Raw genomic sequence first — 16,963 nt, 5'->3', positions numbered from 1 at the left:
AAAAAACACTTTGCACAATCCCCACTAGCTCTTGTACCAAAGCGTTGTCTGTGGTTATTTGAATACAATAAAAAGTGTAATAAAATAAACTGGCCGCAATAATTTTTATTGTAAGAAGGACCCCCGAATTATCATTTAGATGGGGTAGCCCCGCAATATGGCGTGAATTCGCGCCGAAAAAATAGATCGAAAGCCGACAATTGACGGTTAGGTCGGGGGTCGGGGCGAGGTTCGTAGTTTTGGAAAATTGCTTGTACTTACAGGAATCAGTTTTGAGTGGCGCCTTTATTGGACATCGGCGGTATTGGCGAGATTTGTTTTGTATTGCGTTTTTTATACGCTCTTATTTAACTTGTCCTGTTAGTGTTGTGCACAAGGTTTTCAACTGGGGTAGGCACTATACTTACGAATTGTAGGTACTTCCAAAATAAAAAAATCCTTTTTCAAAATAGGTGCATAGTCTAGAAGTACATGCTACTGCCTGTTAGTATAAATTAGAACCATGTTATGGACTTTAATATAAAAATATTCGCCGTGCCAGTAATAATATAGTACCTACCATGTTGCTGGTCTGAAGATGGAGTTAGAATGTGGCCATATACACTCCTAAGCTTAGCAATCTCATCGAGTTTGAGCTTTTTGTCTTAGAATTCACTCTGATGCTACAGTTAAAGTTGTCTACATATATCAAATTTAAATGAAAGAAAGCTTTATGTTGCTTCAGACTGTTATTGAAAACCAAAAATATCCGATATTTTTTTAAAACTGTGGAGATACAAAAAATGTATATGATTTATAGGTTATTGTATAATTTTTAGCTTAGGTATACACCTTGGTTACCTATAACAGTATTCAATCGATAGATTATCTTTTATTGCACGAGTAGGTACAGACTATTTGAGTATTCATAACAAGTGTCTGGATTTAATACAAATATTAAATTTTAATGTAAACGTCGTCACCAACGAGTATTAATGACGATCTCCCCACAAAGAAGCTATTCCCCTGAAACACATTAGTCGTATGTGTCGCGATCATTGTGAACGTAGAACAGCGAAAGCGGATAGCGATTTTGGTTGTATAACGGAAACCGCTACCCGCTCCGCTATTTGCAGATATTCAAGCAACTAATACATTGATAATTTTGCACCTATTTCCAAAATCTTCAAACTAGTGAGTTAGTCGTAGTCTAAACTCACCAATGCGGGTTGTCAATACGAGTACCTATATCATACAATTAAATTAATTATATAAAGGATACCTGTAACGTATTGTGCCTGAAGCTATTAGTAGGTACAACTAGCTTAGGAACCAGTGTTCAGTTTAGCTTAAATATACTCGGTATACTTATGATTTTAATATACTTTCTCTCTCCTATTAGAAGAAACAAGAAACAAAGTGTAACTCATACTTCACAATCTAAAATAGCCGAACTACAAGTTTAGAATTACAACAACAGGAAAAGGAAAGAGCTCTCGCGAAAGAAGCACAAGCATGAACCAAGCCAGATTTAATACAACACGACAGAGACTTAGACTAAGAAATTCAGTAAGTCAAGCTAGTTAACGATTAGATGTATAAAGCTCCAGCCACTTCAACCGCATACAATACTGACTTAAACTAAGGTATCAATGCTTTATCATCACTGATATCAAAATCGGTACCTACAAGAATAAGAGAAAAATGAAGCATCACCGAAAAACCACCAACATAGGTAGGTATATGAGCGACTTATGTTTTTTCGACGGAGATCCAATTAATTATATACGATTCATCAGCCACTACAAAGATGCCGCCTTATTCTCTCAACGAAACATACAGTCAAATCACTACTGACACCAGCACCTCACCAGAAATTATTTTAAAAGAACTTGAAAGAATATTTGCCCAACCAACTTAAATTAAAAAGCGAGATAGCTACTCGGTCGATTACCACGAAAATATGTTTTTTCCTTACAACGGATCTTCACGAAACAAAGCCTATTACGAATATATATTTTAATATTTTAGGTGTGACAGACAGACAGAAAACAATTTTAAAATATATTTTCTTCCAATAGTTAATAATCAATATTCATTTATTTTAATTAGGCTTAGTTTACAAGCACGTTTGAAAGGTCAGGTATTAATGTTATAAAATAAATTAATTTACGAGCATACAATAAACTCAGCCAGGTTTCTTATTGTGTTGCTGTTATTTATAATTTTATTTAAAGTACACACACAGACATAATATATTAAAACAAAATCGCTACTCTTGTACAAAATGACCGCAACCTAACAATGGAGCTGACTCGCTGTTCGCCGTTAGCCGGGGGACGCCAAATGGAAAGAGAATCAGCCCTGATAAATGATTTCGGTACAAATGTTATTTTGATCTTTAGCGATACCGCGGGATTTGTTTTGGGGCGCGATCACAATTTGTTTGGGGCGCCTTTTGATTGCATTGTTATGGCGCGGATGATCAAGCAATTAATACAGATTTCTGTTCCGAGATTGGTTTATTTTGTAGTGAATTGCAAAGCTTAACACTTAACATTAGTGGCTTAGTTGTTAGCGGATTATCAGGCAACTAATAGGTACAAATTTATATGCTATAAGAAAGATGGTTTGTATTAAAATGAAATGCTTAGTACAGTAGTGAAGGCGCGGATGATCAAGCAATTAATATTGATTTCTGTTCCGAGATTGATTTATTGTCAGGCAACTAATAGCATAGAGGTATATTTTACTTAAGTGTCGTCAGTGATAGGTACAGATTGATGTACGAAGGTTGGCTTGTATTGAAATTAAATACTAAGTAGGTATAGTAGTGAAGGCGCAGATAATCAAGTAATTACTACGGATTTCTCTTCAGAGATTGGTGTATTTTGTAGTGAATTAGTAATACTTAAATTAGTGTTACTAATTAATAGGTCCATACTGTATGAAGATTGGTTTGTATTAAAATAAAATACCTAGTTAACACTATAATTCGCTTAGTGACTTTTGCTACCGGATTAGTATGCAACTGATATTCATACAAATTCATATGCTTATTAGTTGACGACCTGCGGTTGCACCTGCGTAATTCCGTGAGAATTTGGGGATAAAATATATAGCCCAATATGCATAGAATTATAACTCTTAAATCTATTAGCCTATGACACTCACAAATAACGTGGCATTCTTGTGGTAAAATAAAAATTGGTTTAGAAGATCCAGGGACTACCTACCCCCAGGTTTAGATTGGAAGAAACAGGTTTAGATTGGAGCCAAATAGACGTACAATCTTAAATATAACATGAATATAGGTAATACGTCTATCAAATCTAAAATCTGATACATGTGTGATAGCTTTTATCTTAAGAGTATTTTCGGGGCAGAATAAGAGAAACAACAACAGTTGGTTTTACTTTTATTATTGAAATATAACTTAAAATTAATCTCTTCTGAATTCACTCATTATTAAAAACATTTACATCGTATTAACGAAAAATAGTTAGACCTTAAATGACTGAAACACATTAAACCTTTATCCGATTATGATTAATCGTTTTTTTTATTACATGATGTACGAGTAAGCTAGCCCTTAACTGCAATCATTCCAGATTGTAGCATATGGTGAAATCGTGCCTTGAAGATTCCTCTCTTGACTTGTTTGACTCTCGACTTGTAACCAATATTGTAGGTTGTAGAAAAAACAGAAGCTAGAAGGGTATACCATCTCTATCCATACCATAATAAACCAGAGAGTTCTTCTGCCTTATTTCAGCAAAGGTATCTAGTGTAATTATATTTTTTCTTTGATTTTTTGAATGCGGGGCACAGTAATACAAGTATATTACATCCATAATTTTACTTCGTATAGTTTTCTTTTTTTAGCGATTGACGAGCTTCAATTAATGTAAAAGTTTATGTTGCATTGAAAGGTTTTCCCTGAAATTTGAAAATTATCGTCTTATTGTGAAAATATTGTGCAATGTTTTTCTTTGTGACTGTAGATTCTATTCATGCTACGAGTGGTACAGATAAATATATTTAATTAAAGTTTTTGAAGCGTTATTGTGTGTAGAAAAAGAATACACGTGCAACATGGCATAAGGTTCAGGTCTCATAGAAGAGGGAATGATTATGGAGCTTAAGCCCACCACATTGTTCCAATGTACCTTTTTTAATTTTCATCTGTCTGCCTGTTTGTTCTGAATCGGCTGGACCAAAATTGACGAGACTTTCGCTGGCAGATAGCTGCTGTTATCCTAGTAAGAAAGACTATAATTTATCCCCGTATTTTATTTAACCGCGGGCGTCTGTTAGTTAATAATTATTAAGTAAACTAACTATTTTGTAGGCCATCCAAGCGACAGTCGTGTTTTCAAGACGAGGTCCCATTAACGGATTCATTTGGCCGAAATATATTGTGAACCAGCTAAAATAATATTAAGTTTATTAATTATAATAATTATTAGGTTCATCAAACAGATTTTTATTATTATACTAAATCTATAGCTATTACGTAAAATACATAAATAGGTAGATGCATATAAATGTCATAAGTTGATTATACTACAGCCTTTCTTGATGAGTACTGTTTACCAACAAAGAAATTAGAAAACGCATGTCATTTCATAACTTATTTATTTAAAATTAAGTATGGTTTGTATGTAAAATGTTTTATGAAATATATTAACCATATCTAATTGTTCTAAGCTTATTAATCAAACTTATTTTCATTTATCTAAGAACAAGTTACTGATCAAGAAAGGCTGTAGTATACATATTATATTTTTGTGCCACAAGGGTACTTACAAAATCCACATACAAAAGCCTGTCAGCAGGATGCATGCTTGTATGATCCTAGAGAAAACAAAGAAAAATATTACAGACAACTCAAGTAGCTATTAATAGACCAGAATAATATGGATGCTCTGCGAAGCGTTGCTCTGTTTAGACTATGGTTTATAGACTATGGTTTTCTATTCACCATCAGCAGGGTGAGGTGCTTGGTCCGTCATGACACGTCACACCCTGGCAGACTGTGTGTGTGTGCCTTTACGGTGTCTATGACACCGTAAAGGCATTCACTAGTGTCTCTTCTTTAGAGAGACTTTTCGCTATCAAGCGTTGTCAACTACATGTTCGACAGTAAAGAAGGATGATCTCATGCTGCCTCCTTTGTGAGATCGTTCTCGACTTGAAGGAGGCTTCGAAGCAACAGAGACAGGCGCTTGATGCTGACCCACTCCGCAGAAGAAGAACGGGTGGTAGATGGCACAGGTATACTCCCACCCTTATAGACACGACTGCGTCAAACGACAAGCGCGTCGGGATGTGAATGTGCCTGTATTCGCTATCCTTTTGCGTCCCAACAGGACACAGCTCTGACTGTGCAGTATTCGGGCAGGATGGTTTTAGAATTTAGTCTATTTGGCTGGTGGGAGGCTTTGGCCGTGGCTAATCACCACCCTACCTGCAAAAACGTCGATGTCGTGTAGAAACCGATAGGGATGTGAATTTTCATACTACTCCAAACAAGTTAGCCCGCTTCCATCTTAAATTGCATCATCACTTAATGAGATTGTCATGACTTATCTAGAGTAAACATGTAAAGAATAAAAAAAAATAATATTAATTAACAATACATATAAAAAAAAATTAAAAGTGTCTGTCCGTGATTTCAAAATACGAGATGCGCCTATACTTATTTACAGGACACTAAAATACAATCTTTTTTTTAAATTTTTGCCTGTCAACCTGTTTGTTCGCATTTCAAGCTTTGGAACGGCGGGCCCGATTTTAAAGGAAATTTGATTGGGAGATAGTGGAGGTTATTGAGCAACATAAAGGTTTCTTTTTATCCCGTGTCCCATCACAGGAAGATCCATGGATTCCACGGTATATATGAAAAACTGAATTTCACGTAGACAAAGTTGTGGCTAGTTATTATTTACAATTAAAGTCAGGTGGTAATTTAACTAACCCCCTATTTGGCCCTCTTTTGACTAACAATGGCCCAATGATTATTATAGCACCAAAAACCGCAGTGATCACATAAAGTGGAGTCAAAAACTTCTCTTGCGGTTTCTCTTCTGCCATGGGTAAGAAGTCGCTCTCTCTTCTGTCACGGATACGTTCAACTGCGTATTGGGAGTTATCGTAAACTTTGTAGTCTTCAGCATTTGGAAGTGCCTTCGTCGTTTCTGACAAAAAATCTGGTTTTGTCGATTCCTCTAAAATATAAAATATAGAGAATTCAGATTGTTGTTAATAATTTTGACGGTCTCCGTGACGCAGTGATTTACAAAACGGAGGTCCTAGGTTTGATCCTTGATTAAGATTTTCTTTATTCAGGTCTGGTCAGGTGGGAGGCTTCGGCCGTGGCTAGTTACCACCCTACCGGCAAAGACGTACCGCCAAGCGATTTTAGCGTTCCGTTACGATGTCGTGTAGAAACCGAAAAGGGGTGTGAATTTTCATCCTCCTCCTAACAAGTTAGCCCGCGTTCATCTAAGACAGCATCATCACTTACCATCAGGTGAGATTGTAGTCAAGGGCTAACTTGTAAAGAATAAAAAAAATATTCGTCTATAACTGGACTCAGTTAGGTAGGTCCAATGTCGAAAAGAGGCGAACCGCCGAATCTAGCTCGGCTGGGCAGCGACATAGGTATTTACGTACAAAATTCCTCAGTGAAGACGAAAGTTTTCGAAAAGTGCGTGTTGCCAATAATGACCTACGGATCTGAGACTTAATCGCTAACTATGGCCTTATTAGAAGGCTCAGAGTTACTTAGCGGGCGATAGAGCGAGCTATGCTTGGAGTTTCTCTGCGTGATCGAATCAGAAATGAGGAGATCCGCAGTCACTAAAGTCACTGACAAAGGTCAGCGAGTCGCAAAGCTGCAGTGGCGATGGGCAGGCTACATAGTTCGAAAAGCCGATGGACTTTGGGGTCCCAAGGTGCTGGAATGGCGATCCGAACCGGAAAGCGCAGTGTTGGTCGACCCCCCACTAGGTGGACCAAGGATATCAATGGATTGCAGGCAGCCGCTGGATGCTGGCGACTCGAGACCATACAAGAGGCTTATGTCCAGCAGTGGACGTCCATCGGGTGTTACTCGTAATGATGACATTTTCTGCTTGGTCGTTTAATTTTGCTGACTAGTATATTGGCGTATTCAATGAAAACAAGCAACAACACAACAACAACAATCCAAACAAACAACAATATATATATGATATATTTCACTGATAATTTTGACTGAAAATTTTTATTGATTTTGCTAAAAAATATTCTTACGATATTTTGTGGTATCCAATAGTCCATCGTTTTCGTTACCATCAGTTCCCTCAATTGAATCCGACATTATTGGTCTTAAATTAAAGTTTATGTTCAAATATAAATATCAATAATTATAATAATAAGCAAGTTCCAGAAAATAATGTTTTTCTTATGAAACCAGCAAACACTTTGATGACTTTTCTTGTCAAAAAAGAATTTTCTTTGATTTTCTTCTATGATTATTTCGATAGAGTTTTTAATGATGATTTGGCCCCGAAACAAAATAAGTATCTATACATGATCATGCTCAAGAGCCGTAATAGCCCAGTAGATATGACCCATGACTGCTGCTTTCGATTTGGAGGGTGTAGTAACATGTGCCTACAAGTTTTCAGTTATACCTATGCATTTTTGAAATTAAATATCACGTGAAGGAAAAACATCGTGAGGAAACCTGCATACCTGAGAATTTTTTTAATTCTCTGCATGTTTGAAGTCTGCCAATCCGCATGAAAGGAGACTCGAGTTCACCAATAAGCCGCATATGTGTACGTAATGATGATGATGATGATGATAGGTATATCAGCTTGTTGCACTAGATATTCGATATTCACTCGTGACTTAAACATACCAACATTATGTATATAGTGGTAGGGAAAATAGAAGCTTGAAGAAGCATTCCATGCATTCCATTCCGTGCGTATCAATGAAGAACCAAACCGTTTAGTAACAATGGATACCTATAACGATGCCTGACACTTTTAATAAAGAACGGCGAAGAAAGATTTGATCAAATAGTTCCTGAGCACACTCTCTGAGTTGTATATAAATAACTTATTTATCAATAAGGTATCACAAAAAAAAACAAGTAACCGGAACGAATTATTTTTATTTAATTATAGATAAAATTGAATTTGAAAAATACATACATAATATGGTCAAAATCGCGCCTGATTGAGAGTTTCATTACTATAGTATGCGCGTTATCATCTGAGTCGTCCGGTCATAAAAGTCAAAAAAGATAGGAATGTGCAGCGCGCCTACCTGCGCACCCTAATTATCGATAAACGGCTACCTGCGCACGTGCTAATGATGAGTCAATAATGATTTGGACGATTCTGATTGGTCGGTTTCTAATGTAATTAATTTGGGCACAAGTAAAGGGAGAAGTTGCGAAGAATAATAATACCTTCAAGATAGCAGATGTCGAAAATCACCTCCACCGAGCCATAGAAAATGTCACACGAGAAGACTGGGCCAAATGTGTTAGGCATGCCGAAGAACTTCAAAACAAAGATTTACAAAAAGCTCTAATTAGAGATCACGCGCCGCTTATAATAAATTTGGCAGAAGACGAAGATTCTGATGATGAAGACTCAGATGAAGATTAATTTTATTTAGTTAATAATTATATAATATGAAATATGTATTATATTAAATCAAATATTGTTAATTTTTTTAATTTTGTGAACAAGATACGATAATAAACTTTACTTATCGATAATATGTCTTTCATTGTTACACCCTTCACTAGACGGCTCCATAAGACCCATAAGTGCAAGCGAGATAGATATAGAGAAATGATTTATGGCCCTAAGACTCAGTTGTTAACGCGCGTACTTTAAATACTAAACAGCTTGTTCGTCAACAAGGGCCACAAAAAAAGACAAAAAACCGGAACGACGCACTCATAATTTGATGGGCATCGTGTTCACTAAATAAAATAAGCTCAAGATAAATAATCTATAATGTCGGACGTAACCCGACATCGGTTCCCGAGGCTGTATCGGTATCGTACAGATATCGGTCGGCGCGCGCGCTACATAATGACTCAATTATCCGCTTACGGGGGCGTGGCTGCATTGTGTCTTCATTACTAGAGAATGGTTGGTGTGGAGATGGTTTCAGAAGGATTATTTTATTTTAGCGTGTATTTAATTCAGTACATAAGCCACTGCATCGTGTTTCATTAGTTATGTTTTTTTTCTAATATTAAGCACATGATTGCAATCATGCTTGTGATAAGCAATGCGACAGAACATTCTTGACTTAAAAGATACCCAATTGTAAGTGGTAGGGAAAAACCAAAGCAGAAAGGCCATTCCATATATTTGCAGTTATAGTTTCGTATTTAAGGAGCAGATTACTGCGATGTCGGGCACTTGGTAGTCTTAAAAAAATAATGTTGAACGTAACTCCACATCGGTTCCCGAGGCTGTATCGGTATCGTACAGATATCGGTCGGCGCGCGCGCTACATAATGACTCAATTTTATTTTTCTGTACTATTTAACGCAGTACATCGTTTTTAATAAAGTTTTGCAAATAATTGCAAGTGACTGCAATCGCGTCTGTGGTAAGCAATGCAGCCTATGGTGGAAAACGCTTGTTTAGATGATACCTATTCACTCTTGACTTAAAGATACCAAATTGTAAGTGGTAGGGAAAAACCCATGTATCTCACCCATTTCATCTTTGCTGCGAATATTTAAGATATGAAAGCAACATTGGCTCTACGGATCTCCTTCGCTTTGTCACATAGTTACGGATACCCGTAGGTTCCAAAGGTAGATAGTCTTACCTTAATACTTTAAACTTTAGGTTTATCCATTATTCGGTTTGTATAGGAAGTTCAATCCCCACCATGTGGTCAAGCGAGCTAGTCCCAGGATTCGCTAGATACAGGCGGCTCAGGATCGCGATGTATAGAAGTCCCTACTAAAGGCCTATGTCCTGCAGTGGATGTCTATCGGCTGATATGATGATGATGTTCACTATCATGTAGTTTTAAGTGTGACCCGCTTCCGAACTAAAAAACGGGAAGTTTGTTAGACGATGCTCCTAAAATACGCAAAAGTACAAGTACAGTTTCTAACTAAGGAGTTATAAAGGTGGTTTTGTAAAACCCACTACTGTCCAGATATAAGGCGCAACTTTTGATGATACAGCTAATTTATACGGTAATTACAAGATGGACTTTCATCCTCCTCCTAACAAGTTAGCTCGCTTCCATCTTATACTGCATCATCACTTACCATCAGGTGAGATTGTAGTCAAGGGCGAACTTGTAAAGAATATAAAAAAAAGATATATCGCTTATGTATTTCATTTCATAGTCCACTTCCATACAATTTAGCATCGATAGTGGCGCATACGCGGCGATCTAGGAAACTATCGGTGCTGGGAAATAACACCAGATTTATTGGTAATATCGATACAGTCGTGATGGGTACTTACGGTGCAATTCCACCATCAAACCATAGTCTGCTAAACGATATCTCCTTCGATCTAGAGTTAGTGTGACCTCGGGGGTCATGAATTGAATTTAAACTCCAGTTTTGTGGCGGCCCCACGGCATTACGGGTCATATTTGAAAGTGTACACGTTTAGTTCTTCATATTGTTATCATAAAATTACCTACTTGCTATTCCAATATTTTATAATTAGTTTTTATCACAGTAGACACAGAGGGTTTTTGATTTAGGGTGGTATACACACTACAAGATTGCTAAGTTGGCAATTCTACATTTTACAATTCAATTAGAAGCAGATCTTTGCTTTGATCTTTGATCGAGTCTTGTTTGCCTTATTGTTTGCTCTTTGTTGTTTTTATGTTGTGGTAAGTATATACAAATAAATAATTCACCTAAATAAATAACACTAAAGTTACCTAACGTGCTTTTTTTTCCAAAATATTAAGTTAACTTATAAGGTGTTCGCAGAATTAAAATATAAAAGTGCCGATTTGCTTTAGTAACAAAACACCCATTTTGTAGAGTAAAATTTAAATCCATGCTTTTAATGTGATTCAGGCCTCACTGTACCGTGAGTATCAGAAATAGGATCATTCAAAATGGCGGAACGTTTTGACAGCTGTCAGTTGCGAGGCCACGGTCAAGCGACCGTCTCTGAGTTCAATTTCCGGGGCAGAAAGGGATGTGATGCCATTTGAATTTTGATATTGCGATGACGTCCGTTTTTCTATCATGAAAGGTTAAATAGCAATAATGGCAGGAATAGGCATTTTAGGCTTATTTTCTAGTAAGAAAATAATATTATTAAGCTTCATCATAGTGCGTTTTGAATCCCTCCTACGTCCATCTATACTTATAATAAATCTGTAGAGAGGTCAATTCTGTACATGAAATATATTTCCTAAATAACTATGAGGGGGTGATTAGTGATGGATACTGATGCCAAAAATGCAATCAGTAAAATTATTGTCTGTCTGTATGTTCGTTATAGAAACAAAAACTACTCGATGGATTTTAACGAAACATAGTACAATATTCTTCATACTCCTGGGCAGGTTATAGTATACTTTGAATAACCCTACGATCAATAGGACTAGAGCAGTGAAGGGAAATGTTGGGAAAACGAGAGAAGATACTCCATTTTTACAGATACTACTACAGATACTACTGTAAGGGCTGGATTAAAGAGGTCTAAGGGCGGGCGTCCGCTAGTCCATAATATATTATACTGATTACTGATTATAATGATGATGAAAAGATTTTTGAATTTCAACTGGATTTTAAATTTGGATTTTGTTTCTGATGTTACTATGATTAGGTGTTTCTAACGGTCACAGTTGCGGGTGACTGTTAGTTTTTTTTATTATTATTTTTTATTCTTTACAAGTTAACCCTTGAATGCAATCTCACCTGACCTGATAGTAAGTGATGATGCAATCTAAGATGGAAGCGAGCTAACTTGTTAAGAGGAGGATGAAAATCCATACCAATTTTGGTTTCTACATGACATCGTACCAGAACGCTTAATCGCTTAGCGGTTCGTTTTTGTCGCCAGACCTGGTCTAATTAAGAAAACCTCAATCGGTCCAGCCAGGGATCGAACCCAGGACCTCCTTCTTGTTAATCCACGGCGCTCACCACTGGGCCACGGAGGCCGTCACATAGTAATATACAATTATTATTATAACGTTAGAAGTGATCGATGTACATAGTGCTACTATTAATACTTTGTATTCTAATAGAATACGTTTCTTTCATAACAATATAAATTGTAATTTACGAGGAAAATAATAAATTATATTTGCTTATACAATGTACATTGGCGCCATCAAGTTGTCAGGAAAATGAAGTATTGCTTAATTAATTGATCTATGATTGCAACCGCTTAACATGACTGTATGTTGATGAACAATGTTGCACTTTGTGGAAATTAGCGTGAAATATCACCTTCGAATTACTTTCTGTGTTAATGATTTTTTTTATTACTTAGAAGCTTTTTTTTAACTTACTCTAGTTAGTTTAAGAAGTACTTATTAATTCGAGAAAGAGAGAATTTCGACTTTACTTAATATAAGGTACTAGCCGACGCCGCGCGGGTTCACACGCGTGGTTCCCGTTTCCGTAGGAATACGGAAATAATGTATAGCCTTCCTCGATAAATGGGCTATGTAACACTGAAAGAATTTTTCAAATCGGACCAGTAGTTCCTGAGATTAGCGCGTTCAATCAAACAAACAAATAAACTCTTTAGCTTTATAATATTAGTATAGATTCTTTAATTACTTTCATCCTTTAGTTATTGGAATATTTACTCAGATTGTTTAGTTATTTCTCATTTTAATTTTCAACTTTAAACTGGGAAAGTACAAAATAAAGTGATATACCTATGATTTAGTTTTTAATCTGTAAGGTTTCGTAAATATTACTGTCTAAAATGTGATTTTTATAGTTAAATTTATATGGAATATTATATTGTTATACAATAAGGAATTCATCAGAACAATATTGACACGACCGGCAGTATGGCCGAGTATTTAATTTTAATAAATTAAGTATTCTATGGTTGTACGGTGTAATGCCTTTGCCTTTTTTTGCCGGTTTCAGCACGGAGTTTGTAAAGACTCTCTCTGGTTACTCTGTGTTCAAGATCCATAAATTAAAGAAGCCGCTTACAAATCAGTTTTCGTTATTCTATTTGAGACAAGTTTAATGGTAAACATGTATTTCATACCTACTATGCGTTTGAAAGATGACCAAATTTTTATTTATAATTGTTTTTAAAATACAAAAAATAACAATGAAAATCTACTCCACTATAAAATATGGAAAGAAGGAGATTCTGTGACATCATAGGATTTACTCGCATCCCTTTCGTGTTAAGCCGAAAGGCGTTGCACAGTACAATGAAAATGCTGAGCCATTCTAGCTCTTATCCCAATGTCTTAAGAACCTCTCACATGCGCTTGCAGAGTTATATAGAATGCAGAGGCGTCATACATTGCGCCGTGGCAACAGTCCGGAACAACAGCGGACATAAATCACGGGTGATTTATTTTTATTCGCATGCCACTTCCGCCCGACTGCATACTCTGTGATACAATTTTACGTCCTTTATTCTTTGAAATTATTGTTCTTGCTATGGTGATGCTTGGTCAAAATTTGTACTTTGTAGGTTCTGCATGTAGTCTGGCGTGCAATTCCGCAATTTTACACTAATCGACAAAGTTATCGCCTATAATACGCCTTATTCGAATTTAAACTTTACATTTATAGGATGCCAAAACTAAAATGTCACTAACAACGAAGTTGCCATGGAAACAATTTTACGTCCTTTATTCTTTACAATTATTGTTCTTGCTCTGGCTATAGAGACGACTTTTTGAATATTATCCCCAATTTTCGCAACTTACATATTCATTTTTGGATTCAGCTTTTGATTTGGAATCGTCTACAACAGACAACTTAGTCAAAATTTGTACTTTTGTAGGTTCTGCATGTAGTCTGGCGTGCGATTCCGCAATTTTACACTAATCGACGAAGTTATCGCCTATAATACGCCTTATTCGAATTTAAACTTTACATTTATAGGATGTCAAAACTAAAATGTCACTAACAACGAAGTTGCCATGGAAACAATTTTACGTCCTTTATTCTTTGAAATTATTGTTCTTGCTCTGGCTATAGAGACGACTTTTTGAACATTATCCCCAATTTTCGCAACTTAACTATTCATTTTTGGATTCAGCTTTTGATTTTGAATCGTCTCCAAGCAGACAACTTAGTCAAAATTTGTACTTTGTAGGTTCTGCATGTAGTTTGGCGTGCAATTCCGCAATTTTACACTAATCGACGAAGTTATCGCCTATAATACGCCTTATTCGAATTTAAACTTTACATTTATAGGATGCCAAAACTAAAATGTCACTAACAACGAAGTTGCCATGGAAACGAACGATGTCACAGCGCTGCAACTTTACAGAATGCAAGGGCTAATAACTTTTTACAGTATTACTTTAAACATGCAAATGTTTTAGTGAGATTCGTTATTCTTATTGCCTATGAAACACCTTTAGAAACGCGGAAATCTGTTTTTCACTGTTACATTGAAGGATCAGTCACAACAATGTATGTATTTACAGAAGCTGTTAAACAAATTAACGCCATTGTCAGTGTGTAAGGACTAGCCAACAACAATGGGCCACAAATTACAGGGAGGCGGGAGACGTCGGCAGGCAACTATCCGCTGAGCTGTCTTGTTCGGTTATGATGGAGTGGAATGGTTTTGTTGTTTAACGCATTACTAACGAAACTTGTCAAACCCTAGCTTCGTGAAAAAACCTATTACAGTGCAAAGGATTATATTCAATGATAATTTTATTATATAGATCGGTTACTAATTGATTATGAAACACGGCTAAAACTCTCGTGATATTAGGTCGGAGTATGCCTGACCTAATATCACGTGAGTTTTAGCCGTGTTATGAATAACACTCACGATAGTTTAAATTCTAAAATGGATCGGTTACGTCCCTACAAAATCACCGAAAAAAGTGGTCCGAATAATAGACTACAACACTGAGCGTAGGTATACATACACAATTTTGTCTTTAATTCTGTTATACACATATTTATGTATACATAAGTATATATAGTTTTTACACTTTCTGAACACACAACTCGACATTGTAGACGATATTTAGGTAAGTATTATTTGTCTAAATAACGTTCGTTGTTGACCACAACTAACATTGAGTTGTGTATAAAATTCCTCTTTGGAGCGCCCTAATTTTTCATGCGCTAATAACACATCTAAGAGAATTTAATATCATTGATTATATCATACTAATATTAGGAGAGCCGAAGAGGTGATTTTTGCAGTTACTCGAGCGCGGCAGTTGAACATAAGAGACTATAGGTACCTAACACGTTGTTGAGTATCTCAACCAAGTATGAGCTCCTGGGTACGATTAGGCAACCAAAAAAAATTATATTTTATTGAGAGCCGTGATAGCTAGTGAATATGACCTCTGCCTCCGATTCTAGAAGGTGTAGGTCCGAATCCGGTCCGGAGCATGCACCTCCAACTTTTCAGTTTTGAGCATTTTAAAAAGTTAAATATCACGTGACTTAACTTTTTAAAATGCTCACAATAACGGTGAAGGAAAGACGTCGTGAAGAAACCTGTATACCAGAGAATTTTCTTAATTTTCTGCGTGTGTGAAGTCTGCTAATCCGCATTGGGCCAGCGTGGTGGACTATTGGCCTAACTCCACTCATTCTGAGAGGAGATTCGAGGTCAGCAGTGAGCCGAATATGGGGTTGATAATGAATGAATGAATGACCTAAAAATGAGAGATAATGCAATGCAACAACACCTCTGACAGTCGGCACATCAATCGCTGAGGTCACACTAGAGCAGCGTCTTCCGCTATCTCAAATTATTTATTTCAATGACTTTTCGGCGCTTTGAATGTACCGACATATTTGGTTATCAGCGAATAATAAATGTTTTTAGAGTTAGACATGTTTCGACATTTTATATCTATACTTAATATTAAAAAGCTGAAGAATTTGTTTGTGTGGTTGTACGCCCTGATCTCAGGAACTACTGGTCTGATTTAAAAAATTCTTTCAGTGTTAGATAGCCCATTTATCGAGGAAGTTATTTAAATAAATTATTTTCGTATTCTTACGGGAACGGGAACCACGCGGGTGAAACCGCGTGGCGTCAGCTAGTACTTAATATTATAAAGCTGAAGAATTTGTTTGTATGGTTGAACGGGCTAATCTCAGAAACTACTTTTCTGATTAGAAAAATTCTTTCAGCGTCTGATAGCCCATTTATCGATGAAGGCTATAAGCTATATATTATTTCCGTATTCCTACGGGAACGGGAACCACGCGGATGAAACCGCGCGGCGTCAGGTAGTAGCAACATATTTCAGTAATGTTTGCAAATATTAGCCATAATTGTGACAAGGTCTGGTTCACTGGGTGTCCAGCTAGAAAATGCAGCCAGTATTCTTGCCACCATTCCATGTGGACATGATTTGTATAGTTATTAGGATTAGCTTATGTTCCCTTTCGTTTTATTACTCAAGTAGTCAATTTTAGTGGGATTTCCAAATACCACGGTCTCGAGCGAGGTCAGCGGCTCCCTGTATAGGCTGTTAACCGTTTAATGTCGTCGGTTCATCTAGCATTGATGACGTGTGACGATCAACACTGCACTTTCCGCTGCGGGGACGTCGTTCCAGCACCGTGGGACCCCAACGTTCATTATACTGATAGTAATAATAGCCTATTTTAATAGTCCGCTGCAGAGCCAGGCCGACTTATAGGTCACATTATAAGCTTTGAAAGGCAACGAAGGATTTGTATCTAGATACCTTTTGCACATTACACATACGTAGGTATATGAGTGTGTGTTAGTTGTGGGTGTAAACATGG

The sequence above is a fragment of the Bicyclus anynana genome, chromosome 11, assembly GCF_947172395.1.
Source record: "Bicyclus anynana chromosome 11, ilBicAnyn1.1, whole genome shotgun sequence".
NCBI lineage: Eukaryota > Metazoa > Arthropoda > Insecta > Lepidoptera > Nymphalidae > Bicyclus > Bicyclus anynana.
The sequence above is the reverse complement of the archived record's forward strand: the minus strand, read 5'-3'. Positions refer to the sequence as shown.